Source organism: Oculina patagonica, chromosome 5 (assembly GCF_052425735.1).
Source record: "Oculina patagonica isolate OP01 chromosome 5, crgOcupat, whole genome shotgun sequence".
Taxonomy (NCBI): domain Eukaryota; kingdom Metazoa; phylum Cnidaria; class Anthozoa; order Scleractinia; family Oculinidae; genus Oculina; species Oculina patagonica.
In genome coordinates, this window is record NC_135762.1 from 31,202,932 (window position 1) to 31,214,246 (window position 11,315).

Genomic DNA, 11,315 nt, shown 5'->3' on the forward strand with positions numbered 1-11,315 from the left:
CAGTTCTGTAAGACGTTTTTTATTTTGCCTCCACTACACATCCGGACACACAAACCATTGATTAAATTGGGTGCGTTGGCCAGCCAAGCCATCGTCCCGTTTATTCCATCTCAACATATAATACAAGGTATGAATAAATGACAACTACTTAAGTGCACCAAAGCCGGACACGAAAACCCCTAAAAACCAGCAAGTGGAGAAAACGGGGAACGTGTGGCCCCGACCAAGGCAGTGGCGCAACCCTTGGGGGTTTAGGGTATTATTATCTAACTACTGTAAACAAATACTTTTCCAAATATACGATCTTACAGTGATACAATTCTGATAGCAAACCTAAATATTTAAACAAGACGAAGCGTCATTCGAAATATATGATCTTACAGTGATACAATTATAATAGCAGAACTAAATATTTAAACAAAACGAAGCGTAATCCTGCATCCACTGATGACATATGAAAAACAAATATAACCAAACATTGACCAAAACGTGACGAAGGCTGACCGTAGAATGTCTCACCTTTCTAACGGCCACCTATTTAAACTCAAATCCCACTATACACTGCGCACTTCAAACCCGCACCCAGCCCTCTGATCCGTGCCGGCAAAATAGTAATTTATGCTAATTTAAGATCATCACAAATTACATATTTTGCCTCCACTACACATCCGGACACACTAACCATTGATTAAATTGGGTGCGTTGGCCAGCCAAGCCAACATATAGAGATAAAAAGAAAGGGCTAGAGCAAAGTGATTATAATTTTGAACTTCTCATCTACTTGCTAGAGAGTGTCAACAGAATGTAACTAATTGTTCACAATAGAGGTTGAGGCCAAAGGGCCATGTTAGCGGAAATTCCTTGAAAGAGACCATCATCTGAGTGGGTAGTTCACAGATCGTGCAGCCACTTGAAAGCATGGAAAGCGCAATTGATAGAGGAAACTGATTATTTTGCTTGAATCCAGCAGATACTGCAGATCAATGTACAATTGATGTGCTTCACAGGGATGAGATTGGTAGCCAACACAGTTGTATAAAAGTCATAAAAGGATCTCCATCTGTTGAAAACTCTTGCGTAACTAAGTCCCGGAAGATCTGGAAACAAGAGCTGTAAATTTCATTTTCTCCATTATTAAAGATACCTCTCCCGTATTACAAATAGATGAAGCCCAGAACCTCGTGTCAAAAAGTGTCTGCAGAAAAAACGAAAAAACCAAGTGAAAATAAAACAATATGTGACAACAAAGAAGAGGGGGAATATATACGAAATTAAAAATAACCCCAACCTGCCTTAACAAAACAGAAACTAAGCAAGCTAACAGACAAGCAACTTCCAAAGAAACACAATAAAATATTTGTGAACGCTTTATCTAGAAAGAAACAAAACTACAACAAACATACTCTATATACCACTCAAAGGTACTAACTGATATACAATTGTTCAACATCAACAGTCTCACATCAGCCCCTTCAAGGGCAGTGTTTACAAATCTTCAAAATAAGCAAACTTGTATGACAGACCGCTCAAGGGCACTGTATGCAAATCTTCAACATTAAGAATCTTATATCATAGACCCATCAAAGGCACTGTTAAACAAATAATCGAAAATTACAAACTGATATTATAGATCCGTAAACGGCACATGTCAAGGGCCACGTCATCTTCAAGGAGAAGGCTTGAAAGCCAAATAGCAATGTACTAACATTGTGGGACGCGAAATGCATTGGAAACCAACGCGAAACGTTGGCTTATAAGAATACTAAAATTATTGCGTAAAGGTACAAAGATCAAGATCAATAATACAAACGCTTTTCCTCATATTTTTAATAGGAATAGATAAAGGATTAAATATCGTTGGAGGTGTTGAAAATAAAACGAAACATTGCAAACTAAAAAACTCGTAATAGCGATCTCGGCAAAGACAGATCCGAGCAACACTAAAACTAACATTGCTCCTAAAAGCGATCTTAGCAAAAACAGATTCCATCATCACTACCGGTAAATCTAACAATGTTTCTTGTAACAAAAACCCCAGAATTAAAAGTAGTGGCAACTTGAACCCCTACTTATTGTGCCTAATATGAAACAAGGTGCACCAAAAACTTTCCAAAATACTGAAGTGATAATTAAACACAATCTTTTCACTTGACACCAGATTTAATATCACAAAACACCAACAGAACAAGTAAACGAAAAGAGGGATCAATACAATGAATGGCAATGGCAAAGCTTCAGACTCATGATCTAGGAAATAAAATACAAAAACAATTGAATTAATGTAAAATAAGATGAAAAGCGCTAAATGCGACTAGTATGAAAAAAAAACCAAAGGATAACTAGGATCAAAACTGAAAGCAAACGCAAAACAGAACAAACTACACCTTGATTCTGGGCATTCCTTTCAGTGATTAGCTGGTGGACCGTACTTTCTTTAACTGCTATAACAGTGAAGGATAATTGGGACACTCAAGCTTGCCAGATCGTGCAGCGGCTTGAAACCATGGAATGCGCAACTGATAGAAAACACTGATGTGCTCGAATACAGCATTAACTGCATGAACGAGGCACAATTGATGGGCTTTACAGGGATGGGACTGGTACCCAACACAGTTGAGGCAAAAGATCTCCATCTGTTAAAAACTCCTGTGTAACTAAGAGAAATCTCTGAAGCACTCAAAAAACAAGAGCTGTAAATTTCATTTTCTTTCTTTTTATTATTATTTTTAATAATAATAAAGACACCTCTCCTGTATCACATGTAGGTGAAGACTATAACCTCGTGCCAGAAATGTCTAAAGAAAAAACGAAACAAAGTGATAATAAAGGAATATGTGAAAACAAACAATGGTACTTGAACAAAAGAGAGACTAAGCAAGCTAATACATACAGACAAGCAACTTCCAGAGAAACGCAATTCAATATTTATGAACGCTTACTCCAGAAAGAAACAAAACGACAAGAAACATACATGTACTCTATACACCACTAAAGGGCACTATGAAAATATATAAATACTTGACATTGACAGTCTCATATCAGACCCCTAAAGGGGAGTGATAATAAATCTTCAACATTATCAATCATTAAACATAGACCCCTCAAGGGCACTGTATTCAAAACTTCAACATAAACAATCTCATATCATAGACCCCTCAAGGGCACTGTATTCAAATCTTCAAGATAAACAATCTCATATCATAGACCCCCAAGGACAGTGTAATCACATCTTCAACAAAAACAACAACAACAATAATAATAATAATAATAATAATAGTAATAATTTTATTTGTCTATTTCTAAAATATTTACAATGGCTAAAGATACATTCTGACTTAAATTTGAGCATACATTACAAATACGACTTATTTTTGGTAATAATAATAATGATGATGGTTTATTTGCATTCCAACAATATTGGCTCTTCTATGCAAACTCAAGGGCACTGTATTCAAATCTTCAACGTAGACAATCTCATATCATAGACCCCTCAAGGGCACTGTAATCAAATCTTCAACATAAACAATAATAATAATAATAATAATAATAATAATAATGGTTTATTTGAATTCCAACAATATTGGCTCTTCTATGCAATCTCAAGGGCACTGTATTCAGATCTTCAACATAAATAATCTCGTATCATAGACCCATCAAGGGCACTGTATTCAAATCTTAAACATAAACAATCTCATATCATAGACCCCTCAAGGGCACATGCCCTTCAAGCAGAAGGCTAAAAAGCCATAAAGCAAAGTACTAATACTGTAGGACGCAAAATGCATAGGAGACTAACGGGAAACCTTAGCCCGTAGCAACAATATAATGTATGCGCAAAAATTAACCGAGATCAATAAACGCAATAACAAGGAATAAAATAGGAACAGATAGAAGGTGTAGAAAATATATAGTGATACACTCAAAACTAATAAGCCCGTTATAGTGATCTGAACAAAGACAGATAAATTTTCAGCACCAATAAATTAGTGATTAATTGTTTGTTGTAACAAAAAGCCGTGGAATTATAAGTAGTGGCAACATGAAGCCCGACTAATAGTGCCTATAATGAAACAAGGCGTGGGAATTACTTTCCAAAACTGAAGTGATCTACGCAATCTGCCTTTAAAGAAAACATGAATAAAGTGTTAAATCAAAAGGAAATCAAACCAAAAGTAAAATGGAACAAACTACACCTTGATCCTGGGCGTTGTTGCTTAGCCACTCTGACCGTAAGTCGGCAGGACCAGCACAAGAAACGAGTCTCTACAGAGACCTGGTTTTGCTTCAGCTCTATAAGTTTTCTTCTCATCGTCTTCGTCCGACATCCGCCACGTCGTGATGTTTGCATTCCAAAGCAGAACGGCGACTAAAAAGACATTCCCCGATAGAACGCTTTCTTGGATTTGTCAAAGTCTTTACGACCGATATCGTCTTCAATTGCGTCTAGGACCGATTTGTTAGCTCTAAACTGATCTTCATTACTCTTCTTATTGAATGAAAGGAGAAGCAACGCGCTTCTTTCAACATCCCGCATCTGCTCAGCGGCACCTCATCGCTCGATCTCGTAGAACCAAGACAAAATATTGGTAGAACTAAAAATATAGTCGCGACAAGATTCTTTATCTGACCAAGAAGACCACGATTGTTCAGAGGAATAATTTCCCTGACTTTAGTTTTGTTAGGTGTAAAACCAAACATTGACCAAAACGTGACGAAGGCTGACCGTAGAATGTCTCACCTTTCTAACGGCCACATATTTAAACTCAAATCCCACTATACACTGCGCACCTCAAACCCGCACCCAGCCCTCTGATCCGTGCCGGCAAAATAGTAATTTATGCTAATTTAAGATCATCACAAATTACATTTTTTCAGCAAAAAAAAAGCCCTGGGAAAATCGTCAAACTATCGACACCAAACTTACCACCTGTAAGATGAAAAGCTGGTTTTTAACTTTAACATATTAGGCTCAAAACGAGTTTAGAAGTTGCGCATATATTGTTGTGATTTTAGCAAGTTTGCCGATCATAAAAATCTATACCGTCGCAGCTTTAAAATTTCCTGTTCGGTTTGTATGGTTCTTGAGTGTATCACTGAGCGCATTCTTATTTGATTCATGGCACACTGTGGGGAGCTGGCCAGCTGGGTCTAGACCGGTCATGACGTCAAAAGCAGAATAGACCCAGCTCCCCAATGTGCGCGGTTTTGGGCCCAACCGGAAGTGAAATTTCACGATTTTAGGGCTTGAAAACGTGGTGAAAAAAAAGAATTTCAATTTCTTTCTTCGATGTTTGCATCAGCATCCTACGTACGTAGATTCGATCAGGCAAATAGAAAAAACATTGTCATATACACTTTAAATTTTTGAACTTAATCAAATCTTAATATACAATTCAAAGGAGGTCCCATGGGAGTTAACATGGGAGTTTTATTTCCGGTTCCAACCTCCACTACACTGCTATAACTCTTTTTGTTGGAAATAAAACTTGTGACGTCATAATTGGTGTTTTTGACGACGACCGCAGACCGATTCCGCAGTGTTTTATTTAATTTAAAACACGAGGCGCAGCCGAGTGTTTTAGACTTGATAAAACACGAACTGCGACTTTATGAAAGGCTTCAAAATCTTCTGATGTAGATCGACTCATTCTCGCACTGTTTTTTAAGATCTGCAGTTATTTTGGCCCAGGAAATTGGACGTTAAGTTTAGTCCTGCCTTTATAGGTGGTTTTCACTGTCACTCCACTGTCACGCCGCGAAAAAATAAATCCAAAACTATTGAGTCAAAAATATCAAGAATATTACAGGTTGTAGAAAACTACTATATAAACTACTTGTCCAAGTCTCAAGTCTGTGCGTTATTCCGTACTCGAGTTATCCGTCAAAATGTTTCACGCAAATTTAGAGAGCACAGTATGGAATCGCCATGTTGGAGCCCAACTGCTTGGGCTCCAACATGGGGGCCTGAAATCAATGAAAACATCTGGCAATATAAATTCTGCTACAAAAAGCGGTTAAATCACCCTCATGAACAAACAAACATTTACATAAACACTTCTTGCAAAACCTCAACTGTCTACATTGTTAAAAATCGCAGGATGAGACTTTGATCTATTATTGCATGAAAATGCCAAATTCAAAATGCTCTATCTTAAAGACGGCGAATGCTATCGAGCTGAAAACCATCAAAAGGATCTATATTAAGGGCGTCTAATAGTCAGTGAAGGATAAAAATCCAAGAATTTTGCGATTCTGGGTTTTAGAATTTTAATGACGTCACGTGAAAACCAAGAATTAGATATAAAGACACTCATTGAACATTAATTTCTTTTTATTTTCTTTATGAATTATTAATTGGCTTTGGAGTGAAATTCAGCTCTTATCCGTCCCTCTACAGATGAGAACGCTTCTAGTCTTCTAGTAACAACTTCTTAATAACTTCTTGATCTTACATCGTTTTTACAGTATTGAATGGTATCAACTGATAACTGAAAAATTACTAAACTGAGATCTTGCTCGCGCTCTTTTCATTGAGACTACAACCATCAAACTGTCATAATTGAAAAATTTATGCTTACGTAGGGTCGACTTGCGCAGTAGAAGTACTCCTGTGCACAAGAAACGTTTGCAATTTTCTTTTCAATTTTCACTGTCATCCAAATAGTATCTGGACTAAACAAAACAACGTGAGCAATATCAACAGATCATTTTTACACAAAAATAAAATCAAATTTAAGTAATTAGAATGTACAGAACTGAGTTAGACTTAAAGCTGTTATGCAATCTGTTCAAGCGAGAACTCTACAAAAAAAAAGAAAAATACCGTAAAATTCCGGTTATAAGCCCCCCCGCTTAAAAGCCCCTTCGGTTTTAGGCCCATCTGCTTGGAAGCAAAAAAATACATCCGATTATAAGCCCCCCGGATATAAGCCCCCTCTACCGGATGGCAGTACTGAATAGGGCTAAATGTTGCTTTATTATGCGTTTTTAACTTAAAAACGTATTTCGATCAACACTCCCGTGGCTCTTTTCGAAACGTTGTTTTCATTTCGCTTATAAGCCCTCCCGAATATAAGCCCCTCCGTTTAAAAGCCCACCCAAATCCCCTTACGAAGTTGTATAAGCCCAGGGCTTATAACCGGAATTCTACGATATGCTGTTCACTGATATCCACTAATATAGCTAAAAAACATATCGCCAAATAAAAGTAGCTAAAAGTAATTTTACCAATTTTAAAATAGAAAGTAATTAGTCCAAGGAATTGAGCAGAGCCGACCAGTTTTTGGTCAAGAATGTCAAAACCATAAGGTCCGCACAAGTGGTCCTCACATTAAATTGAAGGACGAATTAGAGATAATGTTTATACCTGCAAAGGGGCCTTTTATTTGAAGTGGCCTTTTAATTTTTTTAAATAAGCGGTCAGCTGGTAAAATTTCTTGCACTGAAACATTATGGGATCGATCTGGGACAGCCGAGAAAATTCGTAAATTCTCGGGACGACCTCCGGTCGTTCTCCGAGATTAATATAGTAGCTATTCTCAGAGTTCCGAGCGGTTTTCGAAGATTTTTCGGTTCCAGGCCTTGCACCTGCTGACTGAATATTTAATTTCATTTTTTTTTTTCGCTTCCAGACCTACCAGCACACACCGCGCGCTTAAACTTTAAAATAAAAGCTACAAAGCAAAGTCGCCTTAGCAGATAACGTCTTTTACGCGCCCTTCAATTTCAGTGATGCGAGGGCCCCCTGTGGGTCTGCCGAAACATGGCTTCATCAGTTAAGTTAGTTGCCTAGAAACAGATTGGCTAGGGAAAAAATATTGAAAAACATCCGTTTTGTAGGGTTAAGTCGAATTAGTAAATATTCAGTTCCAGTTAGTACTAAACTTCAGCCAAATACAAGAGCGAACAATGCAAAAGAGAGCAGTTAATCGTAATGTTTAACTCGGGATAGTTATTTTCACAGTGAAAAACAGAAATTAGTACTTGAAAAATGAATTTATCCCATGCCTTTAAGAATACAGCAAGTCAGTAACCTAGAAAGCCGTTGCATATTCTGCTCTATACACCGATTTCACAAATGGCGGACGCGCGGAAAAAAACTGGTACGAGGCATGAAAACGAGGCGTTTTAGGATAAACAGCTTCCGTGTTACAAGGGGAAAAGTGAAAATTACGCGAGTTCTGAAGTTTTTGTTTGTTAAACGGGGAAATAGACCGTTTTCCTTCCAGGTTTTCGAGATTACGGAATTCTAAACGAGTTTACAGTCTAGTAATTATTCTTGTTTCTGTGTTGCAAGAAGAAAGGGACCGTAGATCTGCAGGGAAACAGAGTTAAAGTTTCGGTTTTCCAATACGGAGCTTCGACGGCTGTTGGCCGGTAAAAATTTACACGGAACGATATTGAAATTAATTTTCAAATTCTGTCAAGGTACGTTCTTTTCCAGACGCTGTCAAGGTATGTTCTTTTCATTTTTGTGAAAGCAAACGAAAAATTCTAACTCTGTCTCCTTGCGGATTTAGTAGAGCACGAACTCTGGCTTTGAATAGGAACTTCACAAGTCAACATTCAACTTTGAGCCACCTTGACCGGTCACATTTCATTTAAACAAATTTTAATTACTATTATTCTCTCGCTATTTAATTATTTTTATACTTTGCAAAACACCTTTGCTGTGCAATGGCAAATCGTTAAAATGTTGACAAATACTGTAATAAGTTTAACAGACGAAGCCGAAGACTACCGGTATTGAATTCCAATAGTATGATATATATGTTTCTTCTTTGTAATAAACCCTTATACCTGTATTTGAGAATACTTGATAAATGAATAAAAATCGCTTCCAATAATCTCAGCTTTATATAAATTAAAACGGAGGGCATCTTTATTCACGGTGTCCTGTAAAAGCTTGTAAAATGAAGCGAAACCGTGAATATTTGTTCTTTCAGTTGGACCTTCGTCGTGGTTGCCTAGCACGTGATTAATTTCTTCCCGAGATCAAACAACTTCAGTCGTCCGACACAACAGAAAGAATTCCAGCAGATTTCACTAAATTTACAGAATTAATAGCATTGTTTTTGACTTGAGGAACATTGTGATGATCTTGTTCACTGAAGATTGTGTTGAACATTTACTGTCCGCTTCACTTGATGTAACTCCTTTGGTTTGCGTGGAGCCAAGTGATGTCTTACGGTTTAATCGAATTAGCCGCTTTTTAGTCTGTCTGAATTATTTGAATACAATTTTTTTTCTAAAATGCAAGAATCTACTAGCCTACTAAATCCACAAAAACTACTAAGTCGATTGAGAATAACACATTTTTATTGATGCATTTCAGGTACGTATATGGTATCACGTATGGTTATTTTACCAGAAAAATATAAAGAAACCGGCCCGAAAATCCATTGTTACACATTTTTTTCACAACGTACATGTATGTTTACACAGACAATTGCGTGTTTATTTTCGTAATTTTTCAATGACTCACCAAAATCCTTAAGAAAATGTGTACACTCGTCTGGATACTGGAGCTTTCTTGACATAAGTCCAAGGTTTAAAATCGTTGGCGACCCACCGTATTTCAAGCCATGTGAAACCAAGAGTTTTGCTTACAACCAGAAACAAAACAACGTATTTGGCCGCGAACTTATTTCGAACTCGGTAATCTCGAAATCAACCTAGAAAACGAGCTAATACCCCCATTTAACGGAGGAGAGCTTCAAAACTCCTGTAATTTTCACTTCTCCCCTTGTAACACGAAAGTTGTTTATCCTAAAACGCCTCGTTTTCATGCTTCAGTACCAGTTCTTTTCCGCGCGTCCGCCATTTGTGAAATCGGTGTATCCCGCGGGTCGTATTCCGCGAAAGTTTTCCGGCGTTCACCACGGCCGCCAATTTTTCCCGCCAAAAGCCTTGCAGGCAGCGCGCGCCACTTTTTTCGCGAGAGAATCAACGTCCAAAACGAATGAGCAACCAAATTCTCTCTCCAGTTTGACAGTTTTAAATCTTCGGTGGTACCTGAATCTACAGACGGGAAACTTAATGGAGACGTCGAGAAATTTGCCGAACAGCGACTGAAAACCCATGAATGGCAGAGTAAACAGCTTTGGATTGCAGATCTTTGTCGCGTTAATGCATAATTTAAAAAAACTATTGAAAATAATGACGTGCCGTATTCTGTTAGCTATCCGAGGGGTGTTGGGATCTAAACCGGATAAGGTAACATTAAAAGCTTTACAACCTACGCAATTTGTTATCCGTCTTCGCTTCGCGGAGTACAACTAACGCGCGAACTGGCGGGACGACTACCAATATCTCACGATATTTGTGCTCCATAAGACCGGTTTAACAGGTTCCGTATACCTCTTCAATGCGTGAATGTTTATAAAACGTCGAAGAGTCAGCATTTCGGGAAATGAGACGTTGTATAATTAATCTCTTCTTAGACATTTTAGTGTGTAGTATCGCTATACATTTTTACTCGTCATTTACAATCGTGGGATATTTTACGGTATGCAACTCGAACACATTTCATAACTATGATACAAACACTGGGGTGAGGGGAAGCAAGGAGGTCTGGGACTGAATAACGACGTTGTCACAACTTGCGACGCGAACGCGATCATTTCATATCTAGTCAGCGGTTTTTTTGACGGTGCGGCAGCAGGCCATCTTTTCCCGAGAAGTGGAAGCTAGAGCAACCGCGACAACGATGTCGCGAGTTCAGTGTTTGTAAAGAGGTCAGAACTATCTCCGCTAAAATGTAAAAGCATGATTTAAATCCGAAAAATTCGTCATTGTCGTAGAATTTTTTGATTTTGTGTTACTTCTTAGTCTTCTTATAGCTGAAATGCAACCACAATGTACCACAATTTTCAACGCATGTGGGGTACCACAATTTTCAACGCAATTTTCACAATTTTCAACGCATGACGAAAGACAAACAACGTCCACGTCAACAAAGAACCTCGAAACTATAGGGCAGGAAAACAAAAGCTCCAACTCCTCACTGGGAAATTTTGATCGGCACGTTTTCATTACCGTTTCGGTCGTGGTTTGTTTTCACATCAACGCATGTTGACAACAAGAACCTTTCAGAAGACATTTTCCCGCTTTAAAGACAGAACTGAAAAAACTTTTTCAGCTGCTATAAAAAAAAGATCCAAACTCTCGCACTGGCCGGCATGCTGTTATTTTTGTTGTTGAAATTGTTTTGACAAGTTCAGAATGAGAGGATTGCTAATGCACTACGCTCACTGCGGTAACCCCCCCCCCCCCCCCCCCCCCAATGATTTCTTTGCAAGTTGTGAAAACATCGT